The sequence below is a fragment of the Haemaphysalis longicornis genome, unplaced genomic scaffold (genome assembly GCF_048455015.1).
Source record: "Haemaphysalis longicornis isolate Haplotype H1 unplaced genomic scaffold, Haemaphysalis longicornis Haplotype H1 scaffold_2, whole genome shotgun sequence".
Classification (NCBI taxonomy): Eukaryota; Metazoa; Arthropoda; class Arachnida; order Ixodida; family Ixodidae; genus Haemaphysalis; species Haemaphysalis longicornis.
The window spans coordinates 53,092,995-53,115,868 of record NW_027526295.1 but is presented as its reverse complement, the minus strand read 5'-3'; the positions used below and the strand labels follow the sequence as shown (position 1 = coordinate 53,115,868).

General features: G+C 47.0%; 1 pseudogene; it reads left to right on the top strand.

Moving 5' to 3' along the window:
* Window positions 1-22,874, top strand: part of LOC144167969 (uncharacterized) — an 80,589-nt pseudogene that overhangs the window by 19,968 nt on the left and 37,747 nt on the right.

The window sequence follows — 22,874 nt, the reverse complement described above, 5'->3', positions numbered from 1 at the left end:
TTTCGCCTACATAAATGTCTCACTCGAGAATTCACCTAACATCAATCTCACTCCTTTACAGTGTTCATGCAGTCGCCTTTATGGATAATAAAAAGTAATAAATTGCCGCTGTTTTACACTGACCCATGTGAATCGGTAATTACATTCCTGTATATGTCCAGTGAGGAATGCTTTCAAAGGAGACGACGACGCAATTAAACAACTTTCACAATCGCAAGGCTTTGTCATGCTGGCCTAATCATGTCCAACAAAACAGATAGCCCATAAAGCTTTCATTTTATTTAGTTAGACCCAGCAGAAAGAAAAAAAGTAAGATAATGCATTCACAAATCTCAGTTGTGCGCAGCCTCATAGACTGAGGAAGTCGTGCGTTCAAGCATGCAAACCTGTTGAAATTAACTCAGAATATTTTTGAGTCCTGCATTCTTAGAACGTAGAACGGTTATGAGCCTTGCTTGCTTTGGGATGTGAAAAGGTTATTGATTTCATAAAGCAGGCAATTAAAACGCGGGTGTACGACAGGCAGAGGTAGTGAGAACACCATTATAATGAGGGTTCGGTTGCTGCAAGAGTCTACGCTTTTTGCACAACAAAGTTCTGGAAGTGAGGCATGTTGTGCAACCTTCTTAATTGGAGCTTCCCCGAGGAGCCCTGACAACAATTAAGGAGGCTTATCACAGTGAGTGTTCATTGATTTTCGCTCAAGGTGGCAGCCCTCAGCATAGACAACATATTCACACCTTACTGGATACCTCACCTGTTTCAACCAACTTGTAGCCGTAGAACATTCTTTCCGCATCGTGGTAAGCTATGGCGTCCTCTCTCTGCGCGGACTGGGATAAACCCGCCAGCCGGAGCGTCGCCGTGCCGCAACTATTTGGCCGCGGTGGCAGATCGTCAGGCTGGATTTGTAGCAGCTGTAGTGACTGCAGCGGCTTCCTCAGTCTTTTTGCGGGCTGCTTGGTCCTGTGTCGGGATTACTTTATTGCTGAATTACCCGGTCCCGCCCACCGTACTTTTCCTCAGAACAGGACCTGGTTTCAGAAGTGAACTTTGTAGAGAGCGGTTGCTCAGCTCGTTGCTCAGCGGTTGCTCAGCTCAGCTAGAGCAGCAGATGTGATCAAGCAACATTTGCAACAAACAGAATGGCCTATAATACAACAACTACTTACTTTTGCAGGCCCGCCTCTTTTTCTGTAGGAGCTGGGCCGCGATGAGGTCAACTCGTTCTTTGATGCTTCGCAGCGTGTAAGCCTAACATAGATCTTTGCTCAATTTCCAAACGATGTCCGTCCACCTGCCTGGGTTCGTAAAAGGCGGAAAAGTTACTACTTCCAGCGGGATCGCGATGTCGTCCCCGAGAGAAAACCGTGTATGGCTAACTGCATTGTTTGGTAGCAGTTGAATCACTCCCTTATTTCTGCACAGATCTTGAGCATTCCTTTTTTGTGTCTTTCTGCATGGCACGAAAAACAAAAACAGTGCCTAACAAGTGAGTGAAAGAAAACCGTTCTAAGGCTGCTTTAAGACTGCAAGCTCTGCAACGAGGCACGTCCTACATATTCACTTTCCGGCAGATTCTACGTAACTTGTTTTAAGGGGAAAACAACCTGCACGTCCTATCTCATTGCCACTTGAGCCCATGTGACAATTTGTGGATGTATTGTTTGCACTAACCTTCTAACTAGCCACGTACACTCATTGATATATGGCCCACCGAATGAAAACAAAACATTGCAAAAAAAACCATTGCATTAGCACCAAGACATGGGCCTACTACGCTTTGCTCGCACAGTTCTCACCTTTAATGCTAAGCAATTCAATTTCGTTACCTCAGCCTGAATTTGAGTCAGAAGATAACACATCTACTCTTGAAGGACCAAATGCAGGCGCAAGCGAAGCACTGCAGGGCGAGGCCTGGTACTTGGCCTTGGCATGGACTACCCTAAAATTCCCAACAAACGTGCCACCCATGTAAGGGCCCCCACCAAATCGACTCCTAATTTCAAATTTCTGTGCAGTTCCGGGAAAGCACACCCCACCACTCTTTCACTCCTCGGTGTTCACGCCCCAAAATCGACCCATTACCGAGCAAAGAATTTTATTAGGGTTGCAGCTTGCCTTAGAGGCACATGTTTTCGTGCTGATTTGAGCTGTGTGACCACTTTTTCTTTTCCCTGTGCAAGATATCAGCAGAAATTATTTGGCTGTTTAGTAGCCCTAAGCAACACTTCGGTAATGTTTTGCAGGCAACATTGTTTTCTGACTAAATTGGTACTGTGTTGGCCCTTGTCCAGAGTGTTGTCCTTTATCTTGGCCTGTATCATGTTGTGCTTGATTATCAAACCTAATCTACAAGCTGAGTTGCCTGACTTAAGAATTTTTATCTCTTACAGTCTAGGACTGAGAAGCACAGAAACATTATGTCATTCATTACCTTGTGTTTTTGCAATCAGTTCGGTGTCGAACTGCAAACTCCAAATTAAGCAAAGGTAATATAAGCAAGGTAGAAAGGCTTCAATGAATAAAATGTCTCCAAAATAAAGTGAAGTACCAAACTAACCTGTGGGCTCATGCTCAGGCACCAAAAATTCTGCAGCCACGTCTAGCTGGTTCTGAACAATTACCTGAGCGATTTCCGCAAAAGACAGAAAATTTTTTGTAGTATTTTAAAGAATTACATTTTAAATATCTACTTATAAGCATGTAAAAGAAAAAATTTAAGGGAGCTCACACTAACAAGTAAGATTTGGAGGTAGCGAAGCTGTCCGCAATCTTCACGACCATTACAGCGGTTTTAGTCCACGATAGCAGCAGATTTGCTTCTTCTTCGCACTAACCTTTACTTGGCCCACCAATGTCTCTGGGCAGCATTCTGGCTCGGGCCGAGTAACGGCTAACCCCTAGGACGACGCCGGGCCCGCGTCACGGCGCACAAAAACGCCGATCTGTAGGCACAAATAAAGTTTACTCCAATCCAATCTATGGCCGCGTGGTCTGTATTGGCTCTCTGTACTCGTTTCCGTTCTCGATCCCTAGCGTGGCACGCCTTGAGGTGAGTGGCCTCCTCGTCTGGTGTGTGGATGACCCATCGGCAACCGATCGCAGTGACTGAGCCGCTGCACTTCTAAGACAGACTATTATACTAATTCCTAGTGCATGCGCATGACGAACGCACAGCCCTATATCATGGGCAAAGCCATAGCTAGTGAGTGATGTGAGCAGTGTGATTGCGATAGCAAAAGTGTTGCCATGATTATGGCGAACGTGTATTGCCAGCCCCTTCTCTTCTAACGTAATGACTGACACTCTCAAAAGCTATCTATTTCACTTCTGTCCTGGTATGGGTACTTGGCCACGCCAGCATGGACGGCAACGCAAGAGTTAACGTGCTTTCCCGAGATCTATCCCCGGGTCTGTCTATGCTCTGGCCAATCTCGTACCATCCTCCGTCAATTCGACCCGTAAATTCACTCTACTCCCCTATCGCCTCGCCCGCCAAGCCTACCCTTCTCCCGACTTGCATCTCACTCGTGCCCAAAATATTTTCCCACTCCCCTCCATCTCGCCACATCGCATACGCAAGTGCGTCGGTCACCTTACCTGCCCTTCTTGCAACGCTCACCCCTCTATTTCTCAATCCTATGGGCACTGATACCCTCGAACCTTCCCCTCTCCCTGTCCCCCATCACCTCATTGGAGACGTGGCTGGCTCCCCCACCCGGAAGAGACATAAGGGCCATCCATAAGGATCTCTACTTTCATGTTCAGAAGATTTCCGAGCACATTCTGGACTACTATGAAGACGGTAACACCTCAGCCTCCAGCGTTTAGCTGACCTGGACCAAGGTCGGTGACCTTGCAATAAATGTTTTCTCTCTCTCTCTTGTGTTGGTGCTGAAAAAGATTGGGATTCAGACATGGTGGGCCAGTACTACATGTTATCAAGAACTTGTGCTTCAGACGCCCCTGGCCCAGCCTCTCCCGTAGCTGGTCTTGTGCCATTAACAAGCATCATCATCAGCACTCTGCAGGGCCACCTTCCACAAAGGTACTTTGGATAGGAGCATCCTGTTGCATCATAACGCCTGTCCATCTTCTGTAATGACCAGCCATGACTGTGTAACCACTTTCCTGTCACACGGCCCCTCCTGCCCCAACGTCCATCCTCCCTTAGCCGCAACACGTCTCCAGTTTGCAGTGGATGCAGATGCCTTCTGCAATAGCCGTTCTGCTCGCATTTGATTGGTTGGGGAGCGACATTGGGTGCAATGTCAGAAAGTCGGGACCTAATGTGCCGACCCTTGAGCAGCTCGCCAAGCAACCGGCCGTCCTCCAGTGGTGCCGACCTGTAACTCATCAAGCCAAGCCAAAACTCTTTGTTATACTGTAACGTCTCTTTGAGAACGTGTTTCACAATTTGCACCCCTTCTTTGCACAATCTGCACCCCTTTGCACCCTTACAATTTGCATCCCACATTATAATCTGAAAAATATACGCACAAGCATTCTTCCATGGTATCCTTCAGAAATTCCGTCAAAGTAAAATATGGCCATTCTTTTTTCTTCTTTTTGGGGGTCGCTTTTAGACCAGCTCTTGCCTGCTGCTTTCTTCTCGCGTCGCTTTTTTCTTTAGGTGTCGCGAAAATTGCGCCAACGTTGGAATACCTTGTTTGGTGTCACTGTAGTAAAATAAAAAAAAACAGGTGATTGAGAACAGGAGAAGCTGCAACTTATTTAGCAGTGAACGCAAACATGCGACGGCGCAACGTTACCGCAAAAAATTGTGTTAAAATTACAAATAGCGAATGGTTCTGATGTCCAAAAAAGGGCAATGCGCCGTTAACCACGAAAACATGTTGCTGCCGAGGGCGCACCAGACTGATGCTTCGTATGCTTCGCGCTTGTTTTCTAGTACTTCTAGTTAAGCTTGAAAGTACACAAACAGCGGGCAATTTCTCTGCTATGTATATTGCGTATAGCACAGAAACCGATTGCAGTGAATGTCATCGCTTTCTTACGGGACATAGCGAGGAAACCGACGCCCATAAAACGTTGCCGTCAAAAGCTGACGTGACGGCGACCGCTTTCTTGACACATGTAAATTCTCGTAAATTCCGCCTTTTACTTTATTCAGGGCGTGACCTTTCCAAAGTTTAAACTGAACCCTTTGGGCAATGCAATAGTTAGTGCTGGAGACGTGCATGCAAGCGCACTTACCGCCTGGCTCCAAACCTTGCAAGTTGGCGGCCACTTCCACCCACAGGCTGTCTCGCAGCGCAGCATTGCGGGAATCTTCCAACCGCGTGTTCCATAGATGGGGCTTCCTTTCTACTTCAGCGATTAAACACTCATTGAACACGACGCAGGATATCGTGTCGTGAACGCGCGTGCATTTGTTTTGGTGCGCCCGCGCTTTTGTCGTGCTCATACAAGCAACGCTACCTGGTTTCTAAGCGTGCAGGTGGTGCCGATGTTCACCGAGCTGTGCTCCTATTGGCCGCAGGTCCGGCCCCTCTACGCCGCGCAAATGTTTGGCACTTTGCCATAGCAACGAAAAAAGGTGGTTTTGCCACACGAGCGGCAAATTCGCCGAATTCGCAGGCGAAATCGCTCCATGTAGAACGGGCTTAAGTCGCTGCACTTCAACAAAGTTGGAGAACGCATCGTATACTATCATGCAGGAATTGCACCATACTCGAGGAGATCCACCTCTACCCTTGCCCAGGGCAGGCAGGGTAGTTTTCAGAAGAGCAGGGCCTTTTTCCATTTCTGGTAGGCCAATTGTTAAATAATAAATCTGTGAACCATGGTTGCAATGTCGCTTTTGAGACCAAGCCACAAGACCAGTCTTGCGGTTCTGGCTTTAACTTTGTTAATGCCGAGATGATCATCATGAATTCTGACAAGTATTTTTCTGCGTATGGTATTAGGAGCAACCACCTCGGTGCCTTGGATAGTACATGAGCTACCTTTGCTCACTCACGAGCAAAAAGCTTGTACGGCCCAGTCAGTGGTTGGTTATTTGGAGGCAAAGCAACAACTCTTTTCTTGTCGTGTCACTAATCAAGGAGTGTTGCATCTAGATCTCATGCATCTCCACTTCCATCAGCACAGGGTTGCCAGCCTTGCTTGTAAATAGGGCCCTGGAGAGTACGTCTGGTACCACCAGCTGATTTTCAGGAACATAATGCGGTTTAAAGTCATACCTTATTTACCTGATAAAAAAGCGTTATAAACGGGATGGCACCTCCCCAAATTTTTCTGCACGATTGCAGTGAGAGGTTAATGGTCTGTCTCTGCTTGAACGTGTCGACCATACACAAATCAGTTAATTTTTCCCCGACCGAATGTGACCGCCAAGGCCTCCTCAATTTGCAAGTATCACTTTTCAGCATCGGAAAGAACCGTGGATGCACAAGCAATTGGCCACCATCCTTCTGGTTGCTTTGTACAAGTTCAGCCTGAAGATCGTACTGAGAGGCGGCACGACATCTTTACAGGCTTTTTCGAGTTATACAGCGCCAGAACAGGACGTAGCGTAGCGCAAATGAACTTTTAGTGCCTCCCACTCAGCCTAATGCATAGATGTCCATTTGAAGATTACGTCGTGCCTGATGATATCACACATCAGGGTGGTACCACAGACTGGCTACGGTGGTATTTTCCAAAATAGTTGATGAACACTAATCTCCTCTGCACATCCGTCATAATAGCTGGTAGAGGAAAGTCATATATGCCTTGAACCAGTGTGGGGCCAGGACAGATGTCTTCGTTGCTGATAACATCACTAGGAAACATCACTAAGAAAGGGAGTGGCGAACATACATTTCCTTGCTGTTCAGGAATCTAGTGGGATCTGATGGAAACCTGAGGTGATGTTCAGAGTTGAGAACCATTCTGCAGCAGCCAGCTCAACCTCGATAACCCCCAGTTTAGGCAGCTGAGGTGTTCGCTACACCCACTAATTTATGGCTCTGGGGTCTAGAAAAATCCCAAGTTGCCCATCTTCTATGCAATGTCCGAGTGACTGCGCGGCTCCCGCACCTTCTCGGATATGTTGGCCTTGCCCCAGCTCTTGCTCTAGAGGCTGTAGCAGTGCCTGGGGTACCCAGCGAGCTGCTTGTACAGTACGGGAAGCACCATCATTGAGGATGATGTGGTCAGTGTTTTACTCACGCCAGACTATGGAATACCTCCAGATATTCAAACTCTATTAACGCAGGTGACAGCAGAAAAGCAGTTGAAAATTTGAAGAGTTCACTGGCACGAAGACCAAGGGCAGGAGTGTGGGCCTTCATGACTGTTGAGGACTCAACAATCTGCTCTCATCCATTGCAGGCCATCAACAACTGCGCTTTAGACACGTGCGGGATTACGCCTTCTTTTTAGGTCTGCAGGATGTTCGGGCTCTTTTGATGCGGCTCCTTTCGTCCTACTTGCTTTCAGCGCAAAATTGGCAACAGGTTGACCTGTGCCCCTTTATCAATCTTCAACTCTATGTCAACACCTCCCATGTTCGCTGGTGTGAGCCACTCAGGCCTGGGCTCTGCCTTGCACCAAATTTGTCCTCAGTCGTGTGCTCCTCATGAACCTCGTTGACAGTTTACCGTGTGCAGCACGCTGTAAAGTGTGTGCGCCACTCAGGCCTGGGCACTGCCTTGCGCCGAAATCGTCTTCAGTCGTTGCTTCTCGTGAACCTCATTGAGTTTACCGTGTGCAGCAGGCTGTAAAGTAACCTCTTTTCTTGCATTTGCGGCATTCTTTACCTGTTGCCAGGCAAGTCGGTCCCAAGCACCTCACTACGTCAACCAGGGCTCTCCAAAACGGAGGACGGAATCAACACGAGCTCTGACCAGACAACATTGTATGGTCAGAGCTCGTGTTGATTCCGTCCTCTGTTTTGGAGAGCCCTGGTTGACGTAGTTAGGTGCTTGCTCCTGTTCGCTCCACAGCTTGCTTTGCTTGGTCACTAAGTCGTCGGCCTTGCACTTGTTAGCTACCCTTTCAAGGGTTAAATCTTGTTCACGCTGCAGTTTTTATTGGCGCTTCTTATTTGCAGTTGCATACAAGATTTGGTCCCGTATCAAGGAGTCAGCTAGGTTTCTGAATTCACATGTCTGAGCTTTCAGCAACCGATTTAAGTAAAAAGGCGAAGCGCTCGTAGGGCTCAATTTTCTTAGGCGAACAGTAGTGGAATTTGCTTAGCACAGTTTTGAACGTGGGCTGACCCTCCAGTCCAAACAGTGTACACTTCCACAGCTTCTCCCGCCACGTGCAGCAGCGTTTCTGTCTTCTGTCCATCACTTCTTTCTTTCGTGTGTTTCATCACCATGAGGAAGATTCAGGCATTGACTAAAGAGCTTCCAGTTGTCTGCGACATTTCCAAAGAAGTGAAGCGGCTCCTGGGCTTTCAGTCTCTCCGACCCCACTGTCGCCACGGCACCTCCATCTGGCTTCTGACACCAATATCATTTGGCAGCAGCACGCAAGTGTTCAGGACAAAAGAGGAAGATTATTTGTGCTTGCCGTATGTATACTTTTGGTGTCGCTAGTGTCGTACCTAGGTTGCCAGCGCAGACACACACGCACGCACCGACACACACACTGCTTAAAAAGCCATAAACTGTTACAAATATGAGGGTTTTTAAATGTGTGGGTTATCACAAGCAATCTACCTATGAGCACGATTAAATGCAGTCACGGTTGAATGCAAGTGAGAAAGACAAAGCATTTTTTTTCTAACGATAGTCAGCTGAGCTCACTCTTCATGGTGAAATAAGCACAACCCTTTTGGCAACACTACTTTTGCCCACATTGGCTGCACTGGATCGAGCAACTACAAGCACCGGCTTATTTGGGCATGCAGATTATTTTTTTATCCGTCCTTGTCGCAACACATTGATGCCCTTAACGTAGAAAAGCATTATCATTAAAACATAAAATGTCGAAATGCTGGCTGTTAGCACATCAGAGTGGTGGATGCACCCAACCTCTAGGAAAACCGTGATTTAGCTAGCAGCATAACGTCAACTATGCTTGCATTGCTTCCTTTTTTTGCTGAATAAAGTTGTGCAGAAATTATCTTTCTCACCACCAAAAAAGTTTACGGCAAGAATACAGCAATCGCCTTTCGTCTCAAATCAGGTCAACTCGCTGTCCTGTGTTCTCTGATTTGGGGCTTGCAAATGCACATTTTTTCGCTGCATTAAGCCATTATGTGTAAAAGAATTGGGCGATATATTCTTGCCAAATAATGGATCATCCGGACATCACTATGTTTATGACGTACCCAGGTGAAAATATTTTTTTTCTAGCTGGGTTATTGAACCAGATATTTCTTCTAGCAAGAAATATTTCTAGCTAGGAAATAGGCAGAATTGTTCTAGCTTGAAAAGTTCCCAACTAGAAAAGTGAAGGTGGAATTGGTGAAATTTCTTGCTTTGTTTCTAGCTAGAAATAGACGTTTTGTGATTAGAACAAGCATGATAACCAGTGTAAAAGCTAGCCGGAGCACCCCAAATTCCCGGCCTAACTTCCAGCTAGAATTACCTGAATTCCTATCCAGAATTCCCCTCATTACGTAAATTTAAAGCTGGAATTGGAATATTTTAAGTAAGAAATTCATTTTTCCTCAGCTCATATTTTGCAAGTTTTAGCTAGACATTGTTGGCTTTCCAGCCTACCATTATATCTTTGTAGCTAAATAAAACATCACAGCACAGCTTCTTAAAGCCTAGCTGCAATAAAACACAAAGGTCAGTGACTTGTTCGATCCTTTATTTGACCTCGTCGTTCTGACCCATTTGTGTATTTGCGGTGGTACTTGGTGCAAAGGCGCTTGAGGGTTCGGGGCTTGCGGTTTGGGTTGCAGCAGTTGGGGTTGCAGCGCTTGCGGTGGCCGAATAAAGCTGTAGCTTTTTCTTTACATCCTGAATTTTGCTCGTGAGTATTCGTGGCACAGAGTTTTTTCTGTACAGCCACGTCTACGCTGTGCAGTGTTGCCCAGTGTTTAAAGCAGCCTGAAAAATATAAAGTAGCAAAAACATTTTCATTAGGAACAAGATCACTAGGCACTGGTTTGAGAGTAAGGTCCTGACCGTAGACGATGTCGACGTTGGCTGGTGTGAGCTGCCTGAACACCACACTGTCGCTCCTACGCCTTTTGGGAGTGAGCTTGCCACCAACACTTCGCTGCGCAAGGACGTCAAGGCCCCAAATGACCTGGGCTGTGTCGCACACCATAATCGTGCCTTTTTATTTCCTTTTGAATTAGAATGCCACCACACAGGTGGAACTGAAAAAAAAATCACACTACATAAAATGACACATATATAATGCATATCAACTAATGAGGAAATTCCCCAGGTAGAACTAGTGAAGGTATCAAATATTACTCAAAACTACTTACACGTCTATCACTTGTCTCAGAAAAGTCCCCAAACTCTTCTTGGGTGTGGCAGCGTGGGGGTTAGGAACTGGAGGTGGCAATAAAGCTGCATCAAGGATGTAAAACAGAACATCCAAGGCAGACTTTAGGGCAATGCCAAACACCTAATGCTTTGCAAAAGTGAAAACTACTGTAATGCACCTTCCAAGACCGCGGCTGGTGGTGGGATGGGTGGTGGTGGGCTGGCCTGCAGTGGGCTGGCTCGCAGCAGACTGTATCGTTGCGGGCGTTCTGAACTGCACACAGAAAAAATGTACTCAGTGGTGTGGCACAATTGGGAATCAAAACGCACCAGATTTAACCATCTCATATCGAATGAAAAGTAACTAGAAAAGAATTTGCGACAGCAGCACTAAGAGCCAGGCTGGTCACCTATTGTGTAAAAAACAATACTGGTTCTGTGCTATAGCTCCGGTATACATGCACACACTATTTGCATATGCTTGTCTAAGTATGCTTGTATGCTTACCAGTCTGGCTCATGTCCTGCAACGTCTTGTGGACTGGAAAAATATGCAATTATTAGTTTGCATACAGGCATTCTATTAAAAGGAAATGTCTTAAACGATGTACTTGTCATGAGCTTCTGCTCTAGCTTCTTTTCCAGGAACTCTATATCCCCCTGCAGCGTTGCGCTGAGTTGTTGCTCGTGGCGGAATTGTTTGCAGCAAAACTGGGCCTCTTGTTCCGCTTGTCTGAGTTCACTGGCTGACACCATGCTGTTATCTGCATCGGAGTCAGACTCCACAATCAAGGTCCTCTGCCGTTTCATCTGCAAATGCAAATCGTGCGACTCTTACGACTAGGGGAAATGTGCAAGTGAGGAACACATGAACGCCATGGGCCTCAAATGCCCCAGGCATAATTTCACTGGTCAGAGTTTCACAAACTTGAGTATAATGCCCAACCAGGCATCACAGCACCTTCTTGCCCAAGTTGGCGTGGCTCCGGTATGGCATGGCTCTGCTGCGGTCCCGCTTGCCGCCTTCTCATCTGCCACCACTAGTGCTAAGCCTAGGAAGTTTACAGTGCCGGTTAGGTTTACTTCTATTACAAAGATAATGGTAAAGTTACCTGTGCAGTCTTTGATTGCTGGAGCGTGGCAACGGCGTGACTCATGTGCTGCTTTATTATGGCCTGGCATTGCAACTTCTTTGCAACGGCCTGGTTCTTCCTCTTTTCTTTGATTCCTATGGCCAACAGTAGTTGCAACAAGGGGATAAAGCAATTGCGCAGCCTCACATTGTCCAGCAACATACAAGACAGCAAGAACAAAATAGACACATGAAAATGAAAACAGCAAACCTGGTTCAAGATTCTTTTGTGGTTGTTGAGGGCAGTTTCTTCTTTGTCCAAAACCTCCATCCGATGAATGGGTGGGATGACGACTCGATTTTTCAGCGTCCTATGGTCCATTTCCTCAACTGTCTCTGCAATACGGTTTTAAGAGATGCTTTAAAAAGAGACATCAACAAAACTGAGAAAGTTGCTGCAATTGCTCATTTAAAACGGCAGAAGTGAGATTTCCACGCATCTTGCAAAAGATCGGCTAAGAAATTACTGATTTACATAATATGTAGGCATGCCGCATTCTGGTTTCAAATGCCGCTTAGTCCTGTTATACACATGACCTGAGGCCGAATTCTGTAAAACGGTGGCCACCACATTGAAATCACGTAGTGCTAGCGTGAGAAACGTGTTTTCTGTGTTGGGGAGTCTTGATTGATTGATTGTGGGGGTTTAACGCGCCGACGCAACGCAGGCGATGAGGCGCGCCGTAGTGGAGGGCTCCGGATTAATTTTGACCACCTGGGGATCTTTATCGTGCGCCGAAATCTCGTACACACGGGCGTTTTTGCTTTTCGCCTCCATCAGAAAAGCGGCCGCCGCGGCCGGGAATCGAACCCGCGACCTCGTGCTCAGCAGCGCAACGCCTTAGCCACTGAGCCACCGCGGCGGGTGTTGGGGAGTCTTGAGAGAAGACGACAGCCAAAACAAATCGCAGAGCGGAGCTTCGCTTGGGGAGAAAAACGAGTCGCGGCCCACGTTTTCAATTTGGTTCTTGCAGCTTGCTCGCAGGTCTAACCAACAAAGGAAAATTTTCACATCAGCACTGCAGAATTTCAACGAGGCGGCCGCCATATTTTACAGAATTCGGTCCCTGAATAGAATGAAAATAACGCGAACGATCACTGATTGATGGAACTGGGAAAGCAAATGGAGAAAATTAAGGGCAGTTGATGCGATCTATGTGCAAGGGCGACCTGAAGCGTGCTTCTGTACCCAAGCTCCCTATAATCCTCTGCTGAAAATGCGTGCAACTGGATTTATGCACGCGGTGTGATTTCCGACTTACAGCTATTTTTGCGGGAAAAACCCTCGTTTGGCGTAACAAAGAGGCTTGGTCTAGCAGCGTCCATATTTCCGGGCAAGATCACGAAGTCCAGAAACAGTGACGCCAGTCCGCTTTGCAATGCATGAAGTGCCAAGGAAAACTAATTGAACTGATAAAACAAATGCAACTTACCGGCTAGACTCAGAATCTGTGCAATGAAATAGCCGCTGTTGGTGTCGTTCTTCTCGTCGTTCCACTAGGCCGAATAAGTGGCCTTGCTGTCAGTAGGTGTCATTTTTGGGGTGAAAGACGTCTACACAGGAATCACCTGCAGTGTGTTGTCCGCGGTATGCAGCAATAACTCAAATGCAGTGGTTCTTTGAAAACAGGAGTCTGCTGTAGCATCTTCTGATGCGTTGAGTACTATTTCTAAAGATACTTAATTATAAAAAGGAAAAAACGCGAAGTCCTAATTTGTGTGCTTTTTTCCAACGCTGGGTCTGATATTCATGTTTCATGTTTATGTTCATGATTCATGCCCTGGAAGTATCCTGCCCATAGAAATGGGAAAACAAAGTTATTACTATCAACAGAAAAATGTTCATCACTCTGTTCATTGTTTATCCAACTATAATTGGAGCTGAAACCATTGTTCCTTTTCAGCTTCACTGGTCATCCATTTTCACAGTTGACTGGCTCACAATTTTGTTAGTTATTTTCATGTAAGGTGGGGAATAAACTAAGCAACGTAAACCTTAATAGGCAGTAAGTACTTGTTGGAATAAACAAGAGCGTGATGTAACAGTTGCTTGAATGGAAGTAGTTGTGAAGTGAAATATAGCCGTTAACAAATTTTTTTATGTTTCAGTTGGAGTCACTTGTTCTGAAGCAACATTTCGGCTTGGCTACTGTAGTAGAGGGCCACAAAATAGTTAACATCTCATGTGGATCTTCTAAATAATATTGCTGGGGATCTTTGTATTGCATCTCCTTTAAAAGTAGAAAGCCTGTGTGATCCCCGCACGGGGCACCTTGAGCAATCCTGGTGACGGTACTGGCGATACCGCGGACCCCGAGCCCCCAAACATAAGCTGGATCCAACCGTGGCGATGGGTTTATAGGTGGAGGGTTAGAAACCACGAACGGTGGCCGTCGGAGCCCAGGTCCAGCTCCGGCGGATGGGCTCCCTGTCTGTCTACCAGGCAGGGAGCTCCGGGACCTCTTTGGCTACCAGGGTAAGGTCAAAGAAGAAAGTACCCCAGTCTCCCTGCTTTTATACTATGCTATATGGCATTTTCAAACCCCCCCCCCAAACGTGATCGGCCCCCGAAAAGGGGCCGCACCGAAGTTTCTTTTCCACCACTTCCTAACTTGAGTCCTCCGAAACCGAACAACTATCCTCGCTTCATCGTGATGGAATCTGTAGACCAATCAAAACCTCTTGCTTCACAGTCTGTATTTCTCATTTCAAAGTTTCTTGACGGTATTGTTGGAGGGTCGTATAAGGCCAAAAAACAACGAACCGGTGAAATTCTTGTCGAGGTCAGTAGCCAGGATCAGGCCAATAAACTTCTTGCTCAAACCAGCATCGCCGATCTGCCAATCCGAGTCACGCCCCACCGCAGCTTAAACAGCTCTCAGGGCGTGATTTCCGAGTATGACCTGCTAAATGAATCTGAAGCTGACCTGCTGGAGGGCCTTCGTAACAGCGGTCAGGCGCATAACCATCCGCAGAGACGATAAACAAATACCGACAAAGCACCTCATCCTAACCTTTGACAAGTCCATCCTTCCAGAATTCATCAACGCAGGTTACATCCGATGTTCAGTCCGGCCGTACATCCCGAACCCGCGGCGCTGTTTCAAGTGCCAACGGTTCGGGCACGGCACAAACTCCTGTCGCGGCCGACTTACGTGCGCAAAATGCGCCCAGCACGACCACCCGTCTGACAACTGTAACGTTCAACAACTTCTTTGCGTAAACTGCCAGGGCCCACATGCGGCTTACTCCAGAAAATGTGAAAAGTTCCAATTAGAAAGAAAATCATTAACATCAAGGTAACTGAAAACATCACCTTCCCAGAGGCGCGGAAGAGGTTCGCCTCTTTCCCTCTGGGGAGGTACGCCGACGCAGCTCGCCGGGGGGCGGAGCGGCGTGTGGTTTCTGCGGGGACCCAGTACCGCGAGTCGGACTTGGTCCCGCCCCCACCCCCCCTGGGTTGCCTCGGGCAGCCCAACCCGCCTCCGCACCGCTCGCTGAGCCAGCAGCGGCTGTGGGGTCAACCACGTCTGGTGGAAGCGATGCTGCATCCTCCACTTCCACTCCAGCGTCCCAAGCCACAGGCGAGGGCGCAGAGGAGATGGACTTGGGGGAGCCAGCGGCAGCTCCCACCCCCACCGCACCGCGTGTGCCATCCGAGGCGTTCCTGAACCCCTCGGTGGTTGCGGGCAAGGAAAAGCGCGCCCCAAAGGGTTCGCGGTCCAAGGAGCCTGATCCCTCAGGCGCTCCGAGGACATCCGAGGATAAAATGGACGTCGGTCCGTTCTTGTCTGCGGTGCACCGCAAGGAACGCGTCCCGACGCCAAAGCCTCCCGACAAGCCAAAAAAGACGAGAGTCACAGCCCCGAAAGACGACACATAAACAACACAGTCCAGTAGCTCCGAACACTTCATAATGGGAAGAGAGAACATAGTACAATAGAACTGCAGAGGCCTTCTAAATAATCTTGACGACGTCTATGAGATTCTGCATGCTAATCAGCCAAGTGTAATGTGTGTTCAGGAAACACACCTGAATTCCAAGAACACAAATTTCTTGAATAGTTACCTGGTATACAGGAAAGACAGGGATGGCTGCACACACTCTTCTGGCGGTGTGGCCATAATCGTCCGGAAATCCTTAGCATGCCACCCTGTCACCTTGAACACTATCCTTGAGGCTGTAGCAATACGCTTAATAATATTTAATAGGTTGATAACGGTGTGCTCCATATACATTCCTCCTGATGTTTCACTTACGAGCTCCGACTTCGAGTCGCTGGTTGACCAGCTGCCCGAACCATACATCCTTACAGGCGACCTTAATGCTCACAACTCTCTTTGGGGCTCTTCCAGAACGGATGCCCGAGGTCGCCTGATAGAAAAATTCCTTACATCTTCTGGAGCATGCCTTTTCAACAATAAACAGCCTACATACCATAACATAGGTCACAACAAATACTCATGTCTTGACTTGGCTATTGGCTCCGCAGTTCTCTTTCCTCTTGTCGAGTGGGGAGTGGGAACTGACCCATATGGCAGTGACCACTTCCCCACCTCACTCACATACATAGGCAAAGGCCCAAGCAGTCCATCTTCCCATAATAGGTTCAATGAAGCACGAGCTAACTGGAATACATTTACAGAGACATCCAAACTACACCACACATCCATAGGACACCTACACGTTGAAGAAGCTACCCAACTCCTCACGGCGCACATCCTCGACGCCGCCGAAAAGTCCATTCCCCACGCCTCTGGAGCCCCGCGCAACCAGCGGAGGCCGTGGTGGAATGAGGACTGTAGGCGGGCGCGAGAGGCCCAGAACAAGGCGTGGGGTATCCTTCGTCGGTACCCCACGTCAGGTAACCTCATTTTGTTCAAACGGGCCAAGGCGTTCGGAAAACGTGTGCGCCGTGAGGCAAAACGAGAGAGTTGGCGCACCTTCCTTACATCCATTAACTCATACACAGATGCACACAAGGTATGGACAAGAATACGCAAACTTAAAGGACAACATACACATAGCCTGCCCCTGGTCAGTACAACAGGGGACACACTCGAAGACCAGGCTAACACTCTTGCACAACACTTTCAACACGTTTCCAGCTCTGCACACTACACAAACACTTTCCTGAAACATAAAAATACTTGTGAAAAGAAGTCCCTACATGACAATAACAGGTCAAAATCTGGTTACAATTCTGAATTTACACTCTATGAGTTGAGGGCTGCACTGAGCACGTGTAAACCTTCAGCTCCCGGCGCAGATAAGATTACATACACCATGATACAACACCTACACCCGGACACTCTTGAAACACTCCTACACCTATACAACACCATATGGCTTTCGGGGCACATCCCAAAATCTTGGAGGGAGGCTATTGTAGTGGCGTTCTTGAAGGAGGGTAAGGACCCTTCTTCTCCCGCCAGTTATCGACCCATCGCCCTCACAAGCTGCCTGGGCAAGCTTCTCGAGAAGATGATCAACAGGAGACTTGTGTACTTCTTAGAGTTCAATGGTCTTCTCGAGAGCTGCCAGGCCGGCTTCAGGGTGGGGCGATCCACAAACGACCAACTCGTCGCCCTTGAGTCGTATATCAAGGATGCGTTTGTCCATAAGCAGTTTTGTGCTACGGTGTTTTTTGGTCTCGAGAAAGCCTACGATACCGCTTGGCGATACGGGATACTTTGCGACCTAAAAGCCTTCGGTGTCTCGGGAAATATGTTTAATACACTTCGTAGCTACCTGGCGGAGCGAACCTTTCGTGTGAGAGTTGGCACTGCCCTTTCAAATGTTTTCCTGCAGGAAAACGGCGTGCCTCAAGGCGGCGTTTTGAGCTGCACATTGTTCATTGTCAAGATGAACTCACTTCGAAAGGCGTTGCCACGAACCATTTCCTGTACAATATATGTAGATGATGTGCAAATATCTTTTAAATCATGCAATATGTCAATCTGCGAACGCCAAGTCCAGCTTGGTGTCAACAAACTAGCAGGCTGGGCAGATCAGAACGGTTTTAAGCTGAACCCAGTCAAGAGCACTTGTGTTGTGTTTTCCAAAAGGCGTGGGATCAGGCCAGATCCAGACATCAAACTGAATGGTGTCTCGATTCCGGTCAAAAAAGAACACAAGTTCCTCGGTATAATTCTTGATGAAAAACTTTCCTTTATTTCTCATATGAAACAACTAAAACAAAAATGTCTCAAAACAATGAATATCCTGAAGGTTCTCTCCCATCATTCGTATGGTTCTGACAAAGAACTCCTACTACGGCTCTATACTGCTTTGGTTGGGTCTCGTTTGGACTATGGCAGTGTGGTATATGGGTCGACGAGTAAAACAGCATTGCGAATGCTTGACCCAGTACTACACTTGGGGCTACGGCTTGCGTCGGGTGCTTTTCGCACTAGCCCTGTCGAGAGTCTATATGTTGAATGTAATAAGTGGAGCCTTGAGAACCAGCGAACGTACATGGACTTGCTTTATGCTTTTAAAATTTCATCTCAGAATAACCACCCTTTTTATCCTGTCTTTAACGATACATCAACATCTCTCCTCTTTGCAAATCGCCCATCCGTTCCTCTGCCCTTTTCACTTAGAGTAAGAGAGCGAGCCTCGGATCTGAGTGCTTCGTTTTTAGACGTGTACAGGTCATCCTCTTTAAACATTTTACCGCCTTGGCAAGTTCGCCCTGTGTCCTGTGACCTTTCTTTTATAAAGCTTGACAAAAATCGGGTACCGCGAGCTGCAATACTTCAGCACTTTCTTTCTTTGCAGTTCAAATACCCACGTGCTGAATTCTACAGTGACGCTTCTAAAACCTCCACTATGGTGTCGTGCGCTGCTCATGGTCCAAATTGCAATGCAGCCAGAACCATGAGCGTGCACACAACAATTTTTTCAGCAGAGGCGTACGGAATTTTACTGATTGTACGACATATCCTTGAAAATCAAATTCCCAATTCTATCATCTACACAGATTCTTTGAGTGTTGTTCGCGCATTATCATCGCACAAACCCCCCCAAAACCGCATAATTAATCTTGTATTCAACACTATCATGTCGGTGTATGCGGAGAAGCATCGGCTGCTCCTCTGCTGGGTCCCAGGACACGCTGGGATCGCTGGGAACGAGTGGGCGGACGAGAGGGCCGGTGCTGCTGCACTCAGGAACACTGTCGACATAACAAGCGTACCATATACAGACCTCAAGCCTCACATAAAACAGCACCTGCGCAGAACATGGCAAACACACTGGGACGAACAGACAGACAACAAACTACACGTAATAAAGCCACACTTGGGACGGTACACAACTGACTCACACAACAGACACACAGAAGTCGCCTTGGCAAGGCTACGGATAGGGCACACCCATGCGACGCACTCGTATCTGCTGACGGGATCTCCTAGACCCCAGTGCGGCAGGTGCGGAGAGGCCCTATCCGTAGTGCACATACTAATCACATGCAAGGCACTTCACACAACACGACACAAACACTTCAGAGAACTCTACAGACAACATATCCCCCTACATCCATCGTTTTTCCTAGGTGATGATGCCATTGTTTCCGTGAAACGTGTGTTTGAGTATTTGTCTGACGTCAAGTTTTTAAACCTCATTTCCTATCACGCATCATGAAATCTGGCCCTATACACCAGCCATGCTCATTGTCGTGTTGTGATTTTACTTTTGTTTTTCCTGATTTTACTTAGTGTTTAAGGTTTCACCCCTATCATCGACTATTGTTTTGGCGCTCTTTGCCCCAGTTGGCCTTGCGCCATAAACATCCAACGATCATCAGAAAGCCTGTGTGATGAATGATGGTGGGTCGTTTCGCAATCTTTTCACTGATCCTCCAAGTTTTGAGTTCTATTCCGTATCTTACTGCGATTATAATATTCGTTCTGATTGCACATTGTTTCTACATTATGCATTGTCTGATTCATAGTTGTACTTTGATAATTTCTTTGTTCCTACCTTTGTCTTGTTTGGGTATGTACTTGAAACCAGGTTTTTTCCTTAACACCTCGGTGTGCAGTGTGTATTGCAATCTGAGCTTACCAGTGTTTCCAGAAGTGCACCTTTCGATCTATCATATTTTTAGCCCATGGTATATCAATGTGCCTTTTTGCACGCATCTGCCTTATGATGTGAATAAGCATGCATATGATATGGTTCTAAATAAATGCTTGCATTCAAATGTAATGCTGGCGTTTCTGTAAGTTTCTGAACTGCAGGGCTTACGTAGGAGGCATTGCCGGAGCAACTCTCGATATGTTATTTAAGGCAGGTGTCGCCGCAACTACTCCGCATGCGCAGCAGGGCTCTAAAGTTACCCTCGTTCTCTGATGAGACAGTGCTTAGATATAGTGGCCCACTGTCATTGTGGCCACGAAGAGACAGGCCTTGCCTTTCACAAACGATTATTGTGTCGATGATAGGTGCCAGTCGCTTCCGGTTTTCCTTGACCTGAAACTTCCTGGCGCTATCGAGCTGGTCACCAACAGTAGGCGCACTACTAGAGAAGGCTTGCATGAAGTCATCAGCTACCGATTGGCTTTCTCGATGGTAGCCCGCTTTGTGGTGGGAATCTTATATTTCGAGTGCATGTTTCCAGACCGTACAAGGTCTGGACACGAGCGGGCCAGCGGGCGCGTGCTTCGCTTTGCCAACTTCGGGGTGAGAAAAGATTGCACAAACACGGCAAAACCCGCCCTCACACACAGCGGAATAACTCAGCCGTGGGTACTTTTCAAGCCACGTCAGTTGAAATTTCCATTTTTATTTAGAGTCGCAGACGCTGTTGAAACCGTAGTTTCTACCAGGGCACCATGGGGATTTGAGCAGCTGGTGCCTTGTGACGCCCTCAATTTGGGTGCCACTTTGGTAGAGCCTAAGGTCGAACCTGCTGTAGTCAGTTCTCGCTTGGGTGTAGGAAATAGTTAATTAACTTGACACCATTTATATTGCTGGGGGCCCAATAATAAAACTTACCTTGAGGAGGCGTCTGATTTACATGAATGCGTGTACCAACCTACGCGGGGCGGCCATCCCCTTCTAGTCTTGGTCGCGTTCCTGCATAAGGTACACGAAGTCATCCCAAAGTTAAATATTGTATGCAGTATTTAAATACAAATGCAGCACAAAATAATAACGCGAATACTACGGCGTTCGATGGGGATCCTGCTTTCGGTACGTTGGAAGTTTTTAGTGAGATTTGATGAAGGGACTAAAACGTTACAGAAGCACGTATTCCTTAGCGGACGCATGTGCTGTAGTGGTTCAGCCGAGTACACAGCGCAGGTGGTAAAGCTAAGCGATCAAGCACCACTTCACAGTGTTTGAGCTTGTGTACAGGAAAGAGAAAAGCATTGCAGTTTTAGTCCGTAATTCGGGAAATCAAACTGACCTTGGGCATCTCCTTGGTTGATGGAAATAGGGGGCATTGGGAAGTTGCGCAAAGCCAGCGTGAGTATCCGACGTGGGTCGATGCTCGAAAAGAGTCGGCGTTTCATTCCCCACTGGGGATCAAGAAAACATTTGTGAAGGCGCTGCACACCTTTCAAACGCTATAAACTACTGCATTCAAGCATGAGGTGAACTTCAGTGGCACGGGTAAGGTTGGCGACGATAGTGCTGTTCAAACTGAAGCTTGATTTTAGGCTGCTGAAGTTAAGACACGCGAAATCAGCTAATGGCGGGAAAGTTACATACCTACAAAAGACTTCGCCCATTACTGTTACTGAAGTGATTGTTGGCTATTGTTTATGAATTACTCAATGTAACCTATGAGCGTGAGGGTGCCTTGTTTGTAGTCCCTCTTCTTATGTGCCCCTGGTCTCTTTTTGCGCTGTGAAGCTTATGGATCACCAATGTACCAAAGAAATCATTTGGCTATTATACTATATGCAGTTGTAGATTAGGCACGCTCGTATCAGGGTGAGAGTGAGAGAGCCTGTAGTCTGTGGCGCATTTTACCAGACATTCATTTGTCACGCAGGACATGCATTGGCAAAACGATACTCTTTCGCCGGAAGCCTTCACAACAGCACTAAACAAGTTATGCATATGTCGTTATTCTATCAATACAGTAAGTCAGCATACATAACTCCATAGTTACCCATACAAATAGCTCCTTTTCCATTCTCACAATACTGGAAGGGCTCCAAATTTTGCGACTCTTCATGTACTGATAGTAACGCTGTCCTGGCAAATTCCTAAAAACCATCTCAGACTTGGTAACTACAAAACATTTGGGCATTTATATAATCGGTATTAATGGTTTGTTCCCGGAAGTTACCTATTCGCCAGATGACGGGCGTTTATTTCAATAATTGTGTACGTGCATTGTCTTCACACAGACCCAGGAAACACCACATTGCCAATCTTGTCTTTAATGCTATAATGTCTATATATGCTAATAATTTTCAACTAATCCTGTGCTGGGTTCCAGGCCGTGCTGGAATCGCTGCAAATGGGACTGCGGATCAAATGGCCGCCGCTGCTGCACTTGCAAACACAGTGGACATAACAACAATACCCTACACTGACCTCAAGCCACACTTAAGACAACACCTTCGCAAAACATGGGAAGCAGACTGGAGCACACAGACAGACAACAAGTTACTCATAATAAAACCACACTTAGAACAATACACTAGTGACTGACACAACAGATTCACCGAAGTTGCTCTAGCTAGATTACGGATATGCCACACACACGCGACACACTCCCATCTGCTCACTAGATCTCCAAGACCCCGGTGTAGCAGGTGTGGGGAGGGCCTATCCGTACTTCACATCCTCATTACATGCAAAGCACTCCACACAACAAGACGTAAGCACTTCCCTCAACTCTACAGACAACACATTCCATAACACCAAGCACTCTTTCTGGCGGATGATCCCGTGATTCCTGCACAACGCACTTTTAAGTTTCTTAATGACATCAAATTTTTACACCTCATTTCCTATCACGCGTAGTCTTTTTTTAAAACCCTTTTTCATGCCATGCACCATCACAACCTGGCCTTTTACACCAGTCATCCTCATTGTCGTTTACTCATTTTACTTTTGTTTTGTTAAACAACTTTAGAGTTTAACTTTACATCCCTTATACCTAACCACTGTTTTGGCGCTCTTTGCCCTCGTTGGCCTTGCGCCATTAAACGCCAGCATCATCATATTTCAATAATTGTGCAGCACGAAAAGCGGAGTATTCAGTAATCGTGATAGTCACGGCGACTGCATATCCATTTCATCTCTTTCGGTTAGGGTTACTAAGGTTACTAGGGTTACTAGGGTTACTAAACATCTTTGCC